The sequence below is a fragment of the Pongo pygmaeus genome, chromosome 17, assembly GCF_028885625.2.
Source record: "Pongo pygmaeus isolate AG05252 chromosome 17, NHGRI_mPonPyg2-v2.0_pri, whole genome shotgun sequence".
NCBI lineage: Eukaryota > Metazoa > Chordata > Mammalia > Primates > Hominidae > Pongo > Pongo pygmaeus.
The window spans coordinates 10,705,798-10,716,273 of NC_072390.2; the positions used below are offsets into that span (position 1 = coordinate 10,705,798).

A 10,476-nucleotide genomic window follows, 5' to 3' on the forward strand; every position below is an offset into this window, starting at 1 on the left:
TCACTACAGGCATCAAACGGCTCAGAAATATCCATTTGCAGATTGTACAAAAATACTGTTTCCAATCTGCTCAATCAAAAGAAAGGTTCTGCTCTGTGATATGAATCCAGGCATCACAAAGAAGATTCTCAGAGAGCTGCTTTTTAGTGTTTTTGTGAAAATATTTCCGTTTTCACCATAGGCCTAAAAGCGCTGCAAATATCCATTTGTGGATTCTACAAAAAGACTGTTTAGAAACTGCTCAATCAAAAGAAAAGTTCAACCTGTGAGATGAAATCACACATTGCAAAGCGTTTTCTCAGAAAGATTCTGTCTAGTTTTTATGTCAAGGTATTTCCTGTTTCATCATAGGCTGTGAAGGGCTCACAAACATCCATTTGCATATTTTAAAAAAAGACTGTTTCCAAACTGCTCAAACAAAAGGAAGGTTCAACTCTGTGAGATGAATGCACACATCAGAAAGAACTTTCTCAGAATGCTTCTGTCTAGTTTTTATGGGAAGATATCTCTTTTTCACCTTAGGTCTCAAATGGCTAAGAAATATCCCTTTGCAGATTTTACAAAAAGACGGTTTCCAAACTGCTCAATAAAAGAAGTTTCAACACTGTGAGATGAATACACACATCAAAAAGAAGTTTCTCAGAAAGCTTCTGTTTTCTTTTTATTTGAAAATATTTCCCTTTTCACCATAGGTCTCAATGGACTCAGAAATATCTCTTTGCAAGATTCTACAAAATGACTGTTTAGAAAACGGCTGGATCCAAATTACACCATTATGGCTCACACACTGCAGACTCAACCTCCCCAGGGTTAGGCTATTCCTCAAGGGATCCTACAGCCTCGGCCTCCCAAAGTGTTGGGGTTACAGGCGTGAGCCACCAGCACCCGGCCTGGGTTAATACATCTGGTCTCACTACGTCTTAACCACACACCCATGAAGAACTCAAGTCAAGAGAGAGTTGGCAAGAGACTCTCAGCATTCTCTCCCGAAAGCAGTGAGGTGGATGGCAGACGTGTGTCCCGAGCTCCTGGGGTTTTAGGTGACCATGTGTAGAGGAGAGATTTCCAATGTTTCCAGAGAGGCATGAGCCACAGTTATTCGGGGCATCCGAACACGAGATGGGGTTTCTGACAGCAATTTAAGGCCAGGAAGGGCCAGAATCTGCCAAGGCCCATGTCCCAGGGTGGGGCCAATGGAACCCAAGTTAGAGGGAGTCAGCTGTCCTCACAGAGAGGACTCCAGCCCTAGGCCCCGCTGTGCAGACCAAATCAGAAGGAAGAGAGTCCTAAGGTCCTACATGCCACATCCCTCCACTGAACTTGGGAGTGGATCTGTTTCAAAACATGAGGTGACTTTCGCTTTGCAATGGATCACAAGGGGCCGGGCTTTCCAGAGTCGGCAGGATAAAGAAGTCATTCTGGCTCGGCCACCCCCATCCGCCGGTAACTGGTGAATTTAAAGGAGCCGAGGCTGGCCGGGCCGGAGCCGCTACAGGGGGGACAGTGGTGGGTGGGGTGGGGGTTTCCTGAGGCCCTGCAGAAATTGGGCCTTTGCCTCGAGGATGACAGTGCTGCAGGAACCTTTCCAGGCTGCTATATGGCAAGCACTAAACCACTATGCTTACCGAGATGGGGTTTTCCTCACAGAACGCCTTTATGCAGAAGTACACTCAGAAGAAGCCTTGTTTTTAATGGCGACCTGTTCTTACCTCCCAGGAAAGGCCTATAAAGCATATAGACTCTTGAAAAGACACAGTTGTCCTACACCACAATGCAAATACCTGCTTGCAAAATGTTGTGTTGATCTCAGTAAGCTTGCAGACTGGGAACAAATCTTATCTGGTGGAGTGTTTAATAAGCAGAAAAGCCATGATGATATTGTTACTGAGTTTGGTGATTCAGTTTGCTTTCCCCTTCCATTTTTGGGACGTGTATATTGCAAGACAGATCGGCTTGCCAAAGGATAAGAATGTTACCAAAAGAGACTTAGTTTAAATCCTTTCCTCTGGTATCCCTTTGAATCATTATGTGAAATAGGTGAAAAGCGAGATCCTGACCAAACATTTAAATTCACATCTTTACAGAACTTTAGCAACTGTCTGCCCAACTCTTGCACAACACAAGTACCTAATCACAGTTTTTGTCACAGACAGCCTGAGACCATTCTTATGGAAACACCCCAGGACACAATTGAATTAAACAGAGTCAATTTAGAATCTTTCAATTCAAAGTACTCCTTGAATACGGATTCCCCAGTGTCTTTTATTGATTCAGCTGTAATTTCACCTGAAACTATCCCACTGGGAACAGGAACTTCCATATTATCTAAACAGGTTCAAAATAAACCAAAAACTGGTCAAAGTTTATTAACAGGACCAGCAGCTCTTAGTCCATTTACCCCAAGTTTTGGGATTTTGCCATTAGAAACCCCAAGTCCTGGAGATGGATCTTATTTACAAAACTACACTAATACACCTTCTGTAATTGATGTGCCATCCACTGGAGCCCCTTCAAAAAAGTCTGTTGCCAGAATTGGCCAAACTGGAGCAAAGTCTGTCTTCTCACAGAGTGGAAATAGCCGAGAGGTAACTACAATTCTTTCACTAACAGAAAGTTCTGGTCCATAAATAACTACAACACCTCAGGTAATGAGCCCCACTATGACATCTCCCCCAAATGCACGGCATCGAAGAAGTTCATGACTCTTTACTAGTGACAGTTCCACAACCAAGGAGAATAGGAAGAAATTAAAAATGAAGTTTCCACCTAAAATCCCAAACAGAAAAACAAAAAGTAAAACAAATAAAGGAGGAATAACTCAATCTAATATAAATGACAACCTGGAAATTACAAAATTGGACTCTTCCATCAATTCAGAAGAGGAAATATCCACAATCACACCTCAGATTCAGGCTTTTCATCTACAAAAAGCAGCAGCAGAAGGCTTGATGAGCCTTCTTCTGAAAGGGGGAAAGGTTATTTAGATTTATGTTCATACCACTGCAAAGAAGCTATAAATATTTTGAGCCATCTACCTTCTCACCACTTCAATACTGGTTGGGTACTTTGCCAAATTGGAAGGTCCTATTTTGAACTTTCAGAGTACATGCAAGCTGAAAGAATATTCTCAGAGGTTAGAAGGATTGAGAATTATAGAGTCGAAGGCATGGAAATCTACTCTACAACACTTTGGCATCTTCAAAAAGATGTCGCTCTTTCATTTCTGTCAAAAGACTTAACAGACACGGATAAAAATTCGCCAGAGGCCTGGTGTGCTGCAGGGAACTGTTTCAGTCTGCAACAGGAACACGATATTGCAATTAAATTCTTCCAGAGAGCTCTCCAAGTGGATCCAAATTATGCTTATGCCTATACTTTATTAGGGCGAGAGTTTGTCTTAACTGAAGAATTGGACAAAGCATTAGCTTGTATTCAAAATGCTATCAGAGTCAGTCCTAGACATTACAATGCATGGTAAGAGGTAATGAATTGTAAAGACAAAGTCTTGTTGATGGTGCTGGTAGTCACTAATTTTTCATGTTAGATAGCTCTTTACTGTCATGAATTTGGTTACTAATACTTAGGAATGGTACATACTGGTCAATAACTTCAAACTAACTTTTTTTATGAAATGTATGTCTTTAACAAACTCTTCAGTTAATTAATGATAATAGAATACGAGATGCTTATACTCAACAGTTTCAGTCTTCTACAAAACTTTTGCAGATACTGTAGTTGTGTTTTGTTTGTTTGCTTGTTTAGTTTTGTTACTTGATTTGTTACTTTTTCTTCGAACACAAAAATGGTGATTGGGACAAAAAGTGCTTGGGAAATTGGAAAGGAATAGCATAATTCACTTATTGGATAATAGAAAAAAACACTGAAAAAGTACACTAGCTGCTTTTTGACAATGTTCCGGTTTATTGAGTTACTATTAAGAACTTAATGTATCCTTTATTTAGCAGTATCTCTGTTTTACTTTTTTGTATTTGTGTATAAGTAGACACATAGGAAATTACTACCCAGGTAATATTGTTATCAACTGAATAACATATGAAAAAGTTTGGTCCTACTTCTGCCTCAACACCATACTTACTGTTGACATTTATTGTATTTCTCTGGACTGACTTAAAAGTTTAAATATCAAGAGAAGGCAAGGCATGGTGGTTCATGCCTGTCATCCCAGCACTTTGGGAGGCCAAGGCGGGCAGATCACAACGTCAAGATATCGAGACCATATTGTGAAACCCCGCCTATATTAAAAGTATAAAAATTAGTTGGGCATGGTGGCAGGCGCCTGTAGTCCCAGCTACTCAGGAGGCTGAGGAAGGATAATCGCTTGAACCTGGGAAGTGGAGGTTGCAGTGAGCCAAGATTATGCCACTGCACTCCAGCCTGGGTGACAGAGTGAGATGCCGTCTCAAGAAAAAATAAAATAAAAATAAAATAAAATGAAATAAAAGTATCAAGAGAAAGTATAATTCTGAAGTAGTAACCCTGAGGAAGCTTTTTTGTCAGATACGGTTATCTTTGGGGTTAGTTACTATAGCAGTTGAGTTTTAACACTTGATTTGCTTCTAAATCTGAAGCATTATATTACGAAAATATTTTTTGATTTGTGATTATGTTGTTTAAAGGATTATATATCATTTTGCAGTAGTAGTTGCAGTGCCTGAAAGATTGCCAAAAAAATAGTGCTAGCTATTGCTGACCAATGTAACAATCAACTTGCCAATATTGCCATCTCTTCCAATAGCTGTGTTCTCCATAATATTTTAAGAACTCAGTTCTTCATAAGGCTTGTGTTGTTTTTGATTTTTTCCCGAGTCTGGTAGATCCTTGTGCTGTTCTTTTTTAAATGTGTATTTTCTGTCCAGCTATTCCGCAGGAGACACATTCTTAAAAACCTTAACCATATCAAAAATTGTGTTTAAAGGAGGATTATTCAGACTGGCAAGCTTTTAGTAGGAGGAGTTTAAATGCTGACTTATTTAGGTAACTGTAAATACTGAGCAACTTTATTCTATCTACAAAATAGATAGCCTTGCTTTTCTTTTCACTTTCACTATAATTAGCACCATGTTTAATACCTTTTCTTCATCTATAACACAATTATAATGATATACAAACCACTCAAATAAAGCAGATATATTGTGCTTTAAAAAAAAGTCATTATATGGCACACAATGAGGTGTGACACAAATCTAGAATCTCCAGTGAAAACCAATGAAACAGGGTCAAATCCCGTGACTACTAAAAATAAAAAAATGAGCCAGGCGTGGTGGCGCTGAGGCAGGAGAATCACTCTAACCCAGGAGACAGAGGTTGCAGTGAGCTGAGATCACGCCACTGTACTCCAGCCATGGGGGGACAGAGCAAGACTCCATCTCAGAAGCAAACAAACACAGAAAGCCAATAAAGGTGTTTAACTCAACATGTCAGGCTCAGGTCTCTTGACAGGATACATCCAGCACCCGGGGAAATGTTGATGGGTGGGGTGGAATCTATTTTGTGGCCTCAAGGAAGGGTTTGAGAGACAGTCCCGCAAACGTGATGGCCTAATGAAGCCCCTCCGCCCAAGAAGCGATATTCATTTGTATCCTGTAGCCACCCATGAGGGAGAATCGGGCTCTCTAAAGACACCCAAACCCCACCCCACCCCACCCCAACCCACCCCCCTGCTTCGTGAAATGAGCTCTCGCTCCGTTAGGCTCTATTCAGGCCGTGTGGTTTTGTAACTTCCAGCGTGTGTGCCTGGGTTGCAGGGTGGGGTTGGGGCGGCTGTGGATAGAGGAGGGGATAAAGCGGTGGTGTCCCGTGGGTGCCCAGTACGTGGGACGTGAGTGGGGTGGCCAGAGCCTAGGAAACTCATTGCCTGTCAGTACCTCTCCCCTCCTGGTCCCCTCTCTGACCTACGCTCCACATCTTTGCAGTTCAGTGGGGACCTTGTGGGTGGAAGTCACCATCCCTTTGGACTTTAGCAGAGGAAGGCCGGGCTCCCAAGAGTCTCCCCGGAGTTGGGGCCTTGGGCAGGCTCACAAGGATGCTGAAGGTAATGGTTGGTGACAGTGATGTAAGTTGGAGGCCTCGGGCCAATGCAGAGGTATCCATTTGACCTCGGTGGGACAGGTCAGCTTTGTGGAGTCCCGTGTGTCCTTCCAGAGACTCATCCAGCACTAGCAGGCATGGTCCCGAGGATCCCAGCTCCCAGCAGAAGCACTTTTGTTCACACAGAATCCTGGGCAGGAAAGTTCTCTGCAGGTTTAGACCTCCTAGCCAAAAAGCCAAAGCCACTTCTGGGATTTTTTTTCAAAGAGCCAGCGGTTCCACAATGGGCCGTGGGTAGTTGTGGAAGTGGAGAGAAGTGTTTGCAGATACATATTTTAGACAGAACGGACAGGGCTGGGTCATAGGTCATGAAGGACATGAACAGATGCACATTGAGAAAACCCTCCCAGCATCCTAGGTGAACAGAGGTATGATTTGTTGAGACAGTCGAGCTAGATGCAACCCCAGAATTTAGGGTTGGATCTTTATTAATATGTAGTATCTATGAGGTATCCAAGTCCAGAAATCAGCTCTCCAGTTCTGTACAGCATTTTGTAGGGAGATCAAATCTGGGATGTCTAAAGTTAATAATTCAGGCCGTGGTAATGGATTAGATTAGATGTACTTGAACTTATTTTGCCAAGAAAGAGAGGGCGGGAGATAGAGAGAGCCAGAGAGTGAGCAAGCAAGAGAGAGAGAGAGACACAGAGACAGAGACAGAGAGACAGACAGAGAGACACAAAGATACACAAAGAGAGAAAGACAGAGAGAGACAGAGAGATAAAGACACAGAGAAAGACAAAGATGGAAAGAGACAGAGAGAAACTGAAAGAGAGACAGAGACAGAAAGAGAGAGAGATAGACAGAGAGACACAAAGATACACAAAGAGAGAAAGACAGAGAGAGACAGAGAGATAAAGACACAGAGAAAGACAAAGATGGAAAGAGACAGAGAGAAACTGAAAGAGAGACAGAGACAGAAAGAGAGAGAGATAGACAGAGAGAGAGACAGACCGACAGGCAGACAGACAGGCAGAGAAAGAGAGTAAGACAGAAAGCAGACACACACACATACAGAGACAGAGACAGTTGGAGAGACAAAGAGAAAGAAAAAGAGGGACAGACAGAGGGAAAGAGACAGAGAGAGAAAGAGACAGACAGAGGGAGAGACAGAAACAGAGGGAAAGAGAGACAGACAGAGACAGAGACAGAGAGAAACAGACAAGGAGAGAGAGACAGACAGACAGGAAGAGAAGCACAGTAAGAAAGAAGACAGACACAGAGAGAGAGAGACAGAGAGACAGAGACAGAGAGACAGACAGGCAAAGAGAGAGAAAGAAACAGACAGACAGGGAGAGAGAGACAGACAGACAGGGAGAGAGAGAGAGACTGACAGACAGGCAGAGAAAGAGAATAAGACAGAAGACAGACACAGTGAGAGAGACAGAGAGAGAGACAGAGACAGCGAGACAAAGAAAGAAAGAGAGATACAGACAGACAAAGAGACAGACAGAGAAAGACGAGACAGACAGAGAGAGACAGAGAGAGAGAAAGAGAGAGAGGCAGGCAGAGAAAGAAAGAAAGAAGACAGACACCGTGAGAGAGACAGGCAGAGAGAGAGACACACAGAGACAGAGAGACAGAGAGAAAGAAAGAGACAGACAGAGATAAAGACAGAGACGGACAGAGAGAAACAGACAGACAGGGAGAGAGAGAGAGACAGACAGACAGGCAGAGAGAGAGAGACAGAAAGGCAAAGAAAGGGAGTAAGACAGAAGACAGACACAGTGAGAGGACAGGCAAAGAGAGAGAGAGAAAAATAGACAAACAGGCAGAGAGAGAGAGACAGAGAAAGAGAGACAGATAGACAGAGAGAGGAGGAGGAATGGCGTGGTCAGGAAATAATTACACATATTTTATAACGCTTTTGATTCCATAAAGGGTGGCCGGGGTGTGCTTTGAAAACAAAAACAACAGCAACAAGAGCAGCAGCAGCAGCAGCAGCAAGAGCAGCAGCAGCATTCAATTATGGATTTCTAGAAAATAAGATGTTCTGAAGTAAACATCAACCGGCTCTCACTACACGTTGAGAGATTCACAAAAGCGCTAGTTAACAACAGGAGAAAACAGCAGTTAACATGTCTTGGGGAAAAGATACGTCTTCCTGAAAATTGGGGATTTCTACTTCACCTGAAAAGAAATACATATGAAAAAGGAAAAACACGAACAAAACAAAACAAAACAACAAACACAGGCCAAGGCACCGTCCCTGGAAATCTTAAGTGAGCAAAGTATTAGTTCTCAGAAAACGTTTCTATTATGGGCGAATACTAAGAACGCCGAGACTAGAGCTGTGACACCATTCCCATTGTGAATCTATACTGGCTGGAGGGCGGAGAAACTAAAACATCATGATAAAAGGTGATGGAGACCCAGCCAGGGTGAAGCTTTCCTAGGAAGGGAGGCCTGAGGAGGGAAGTGGGGGGAAAAAACCCCACAACAGCAGACCCACCCACTTGCCCACGCGAGTCAAGGGCTATGCCATCGGCCCAAGCTGCCTCCAGGGAAGTGGGACCGTGCCACCCCCATCTTCAAAAACGGTGGCCACTGAGTGAGGCCTGATGCCCACCGTTGCAAATGTCAGCCTGACGAGAATGAGATCGCCGGTAAGGGGTGGGGGAAGGGGAGAGAAGTCGGAGGCACACCAGGGTGGCTCCGGAAGGTTTCCAAGCAGGGTGTTGGGAGTCGGGAGGTGGGGGTTTGGGGGGAACCCGCCTAACTGACTCACTAAATGAAGGTAAAGGGACGTGGGTAGTGGGGGGAGCCGGGAGGCGACTTGAAAATTAAAGTGACCCCTCCTAAAACCCAAGTAGAAGAGTCTATGCGCATGAAAGAAACCAACACACAAAGAAAACTAAAGCGCTGATCAAAGAAAAATATGGCCCCCGCCAGGGCAGAGGCTCCCTAGGCAACCAGGGAGAGAGGGAGGGACCTCCAGAAGGGAGAGAGAGAAACCCGTTGCCCAGGCGCAGTGAAGTAAGCAAGACCTCCCTCCATGTCACCTAGACTTTCAATAACAGTGGCCGCTAGATGATGCCTGAAGACAACCAATGCCTGCAAGTGTCAGTCAGCATGGAAAAGAATGCATTTATTTATTTATTTATTTATTTATTTATTTATTTGTTTGTTTGTTTAGAGACAGAGTCCTACTCACTCTACAGCCCGGGCTGTAGTGCAGTGGCACGATCTCGGCTCACTGCAGTCTCCGCCTCCCAGGTTCAAGTGATTCTCCCACCTCAGCCTCCCGAGTAGCTGGCATTACAGGCGCATACCCCACCGTGCCCGACTCAGTTTAGTATTTCTTGTAGAGACGGGGTTTTACCATGGTGGCAAGGCTAGCCTCGAACTCCCAACCTCACGTGATCTCCCGCCTCAGCCTCCGGAAGTTCTGTGATGACAGACGTGAGCCACCACGCCCGGCCTTAACCATGTATTTTTGAGTTGAGGAGCTTATCAGGGAAATACGAGAAGTAGAGACGCCACACGTGACAGAGAGAAAAGTCTGAAAATGCCCCTTCCATCCAAGTTGGTACCCGGCCTCGACCTCCCAAAATCATACACCGAGTGTTGAAGCGTAGCAAGGCCCGTCTGTCTGGATTCCTCTCGGCCTCCCTAAGCAGGCCCTTCTCACTTTCGTGGAAGGGGCAGGGCCCTCTTCCTCATGGGGTTTCTGACAGACTGACAGAGAAAGAGACAGACATGGAAAGACAGAGATGGACAGAGAGAGACAGAGAGAAACAGACAGAAAGAGAGAGAGACAGAGACAGAGACAGAGAGAAACAGACAGACAGGGAGGGAGAGAGACAGAGAGAGAGACAGACAGACAGACAGAAACAGACGGAGAGGAAACAGAGAGAGAGACTGAGAAAGAGAGAAACAGACAGACACACAGAGACAGACAAAGAGAAACAGAAAGAGAGAGACAGAGAGAGAGAGAAAGGGAGGGAGAGAGAGACAGACAGACAGGCAGAGAAAGAGAGTAAGACAGAAGACAGACACAGTAAGAGAGACAGGCAGAGAGAGAGAGAAACAGACAGAGAGAAAGAGAGAGACAGACAGAGAAAGAGACAGACAGAGAAAGACAGAGATGGACAGAGAGAAACAGAAAGAGAGAGACAGAGATAGAGACAGAGACAGAAACAGACAGACAGGGAGGGAGAGAGACAGAGACAGAGAGAAACAGACAGAGAGAGACGGAGAGAGTGAGAGATATATAGAGAGAAACAGAAATGGGGGGAGAGAGAGACAGGCAGGCAGAGAAAGAGAGTAAGACAGAAGAGAGACATAGTGAGAGAGACAGGCAGAGGGAGAGAGAGACAGAGACAGGGAGAAAGAAAGAGAGAGACAGACAGAGAAAGAGACAGACAG

The 10,476-nt window shown here is 44.4% G+C and overlaps 1 pseudogene; it reads left to right on the top strand.

The window, feature by feature from the left end:
* Positions 1–1,562: 1,562 nt before the first annotated feature.
* Positions 1,563–3,466, top strand: LOC134738478 (cell division cycle protein 27 homolog; annotated as a pseudogene).
* The last annotated feature ends 7,010 nt before the right edge of the window (positions 3,467–10,476 follow it).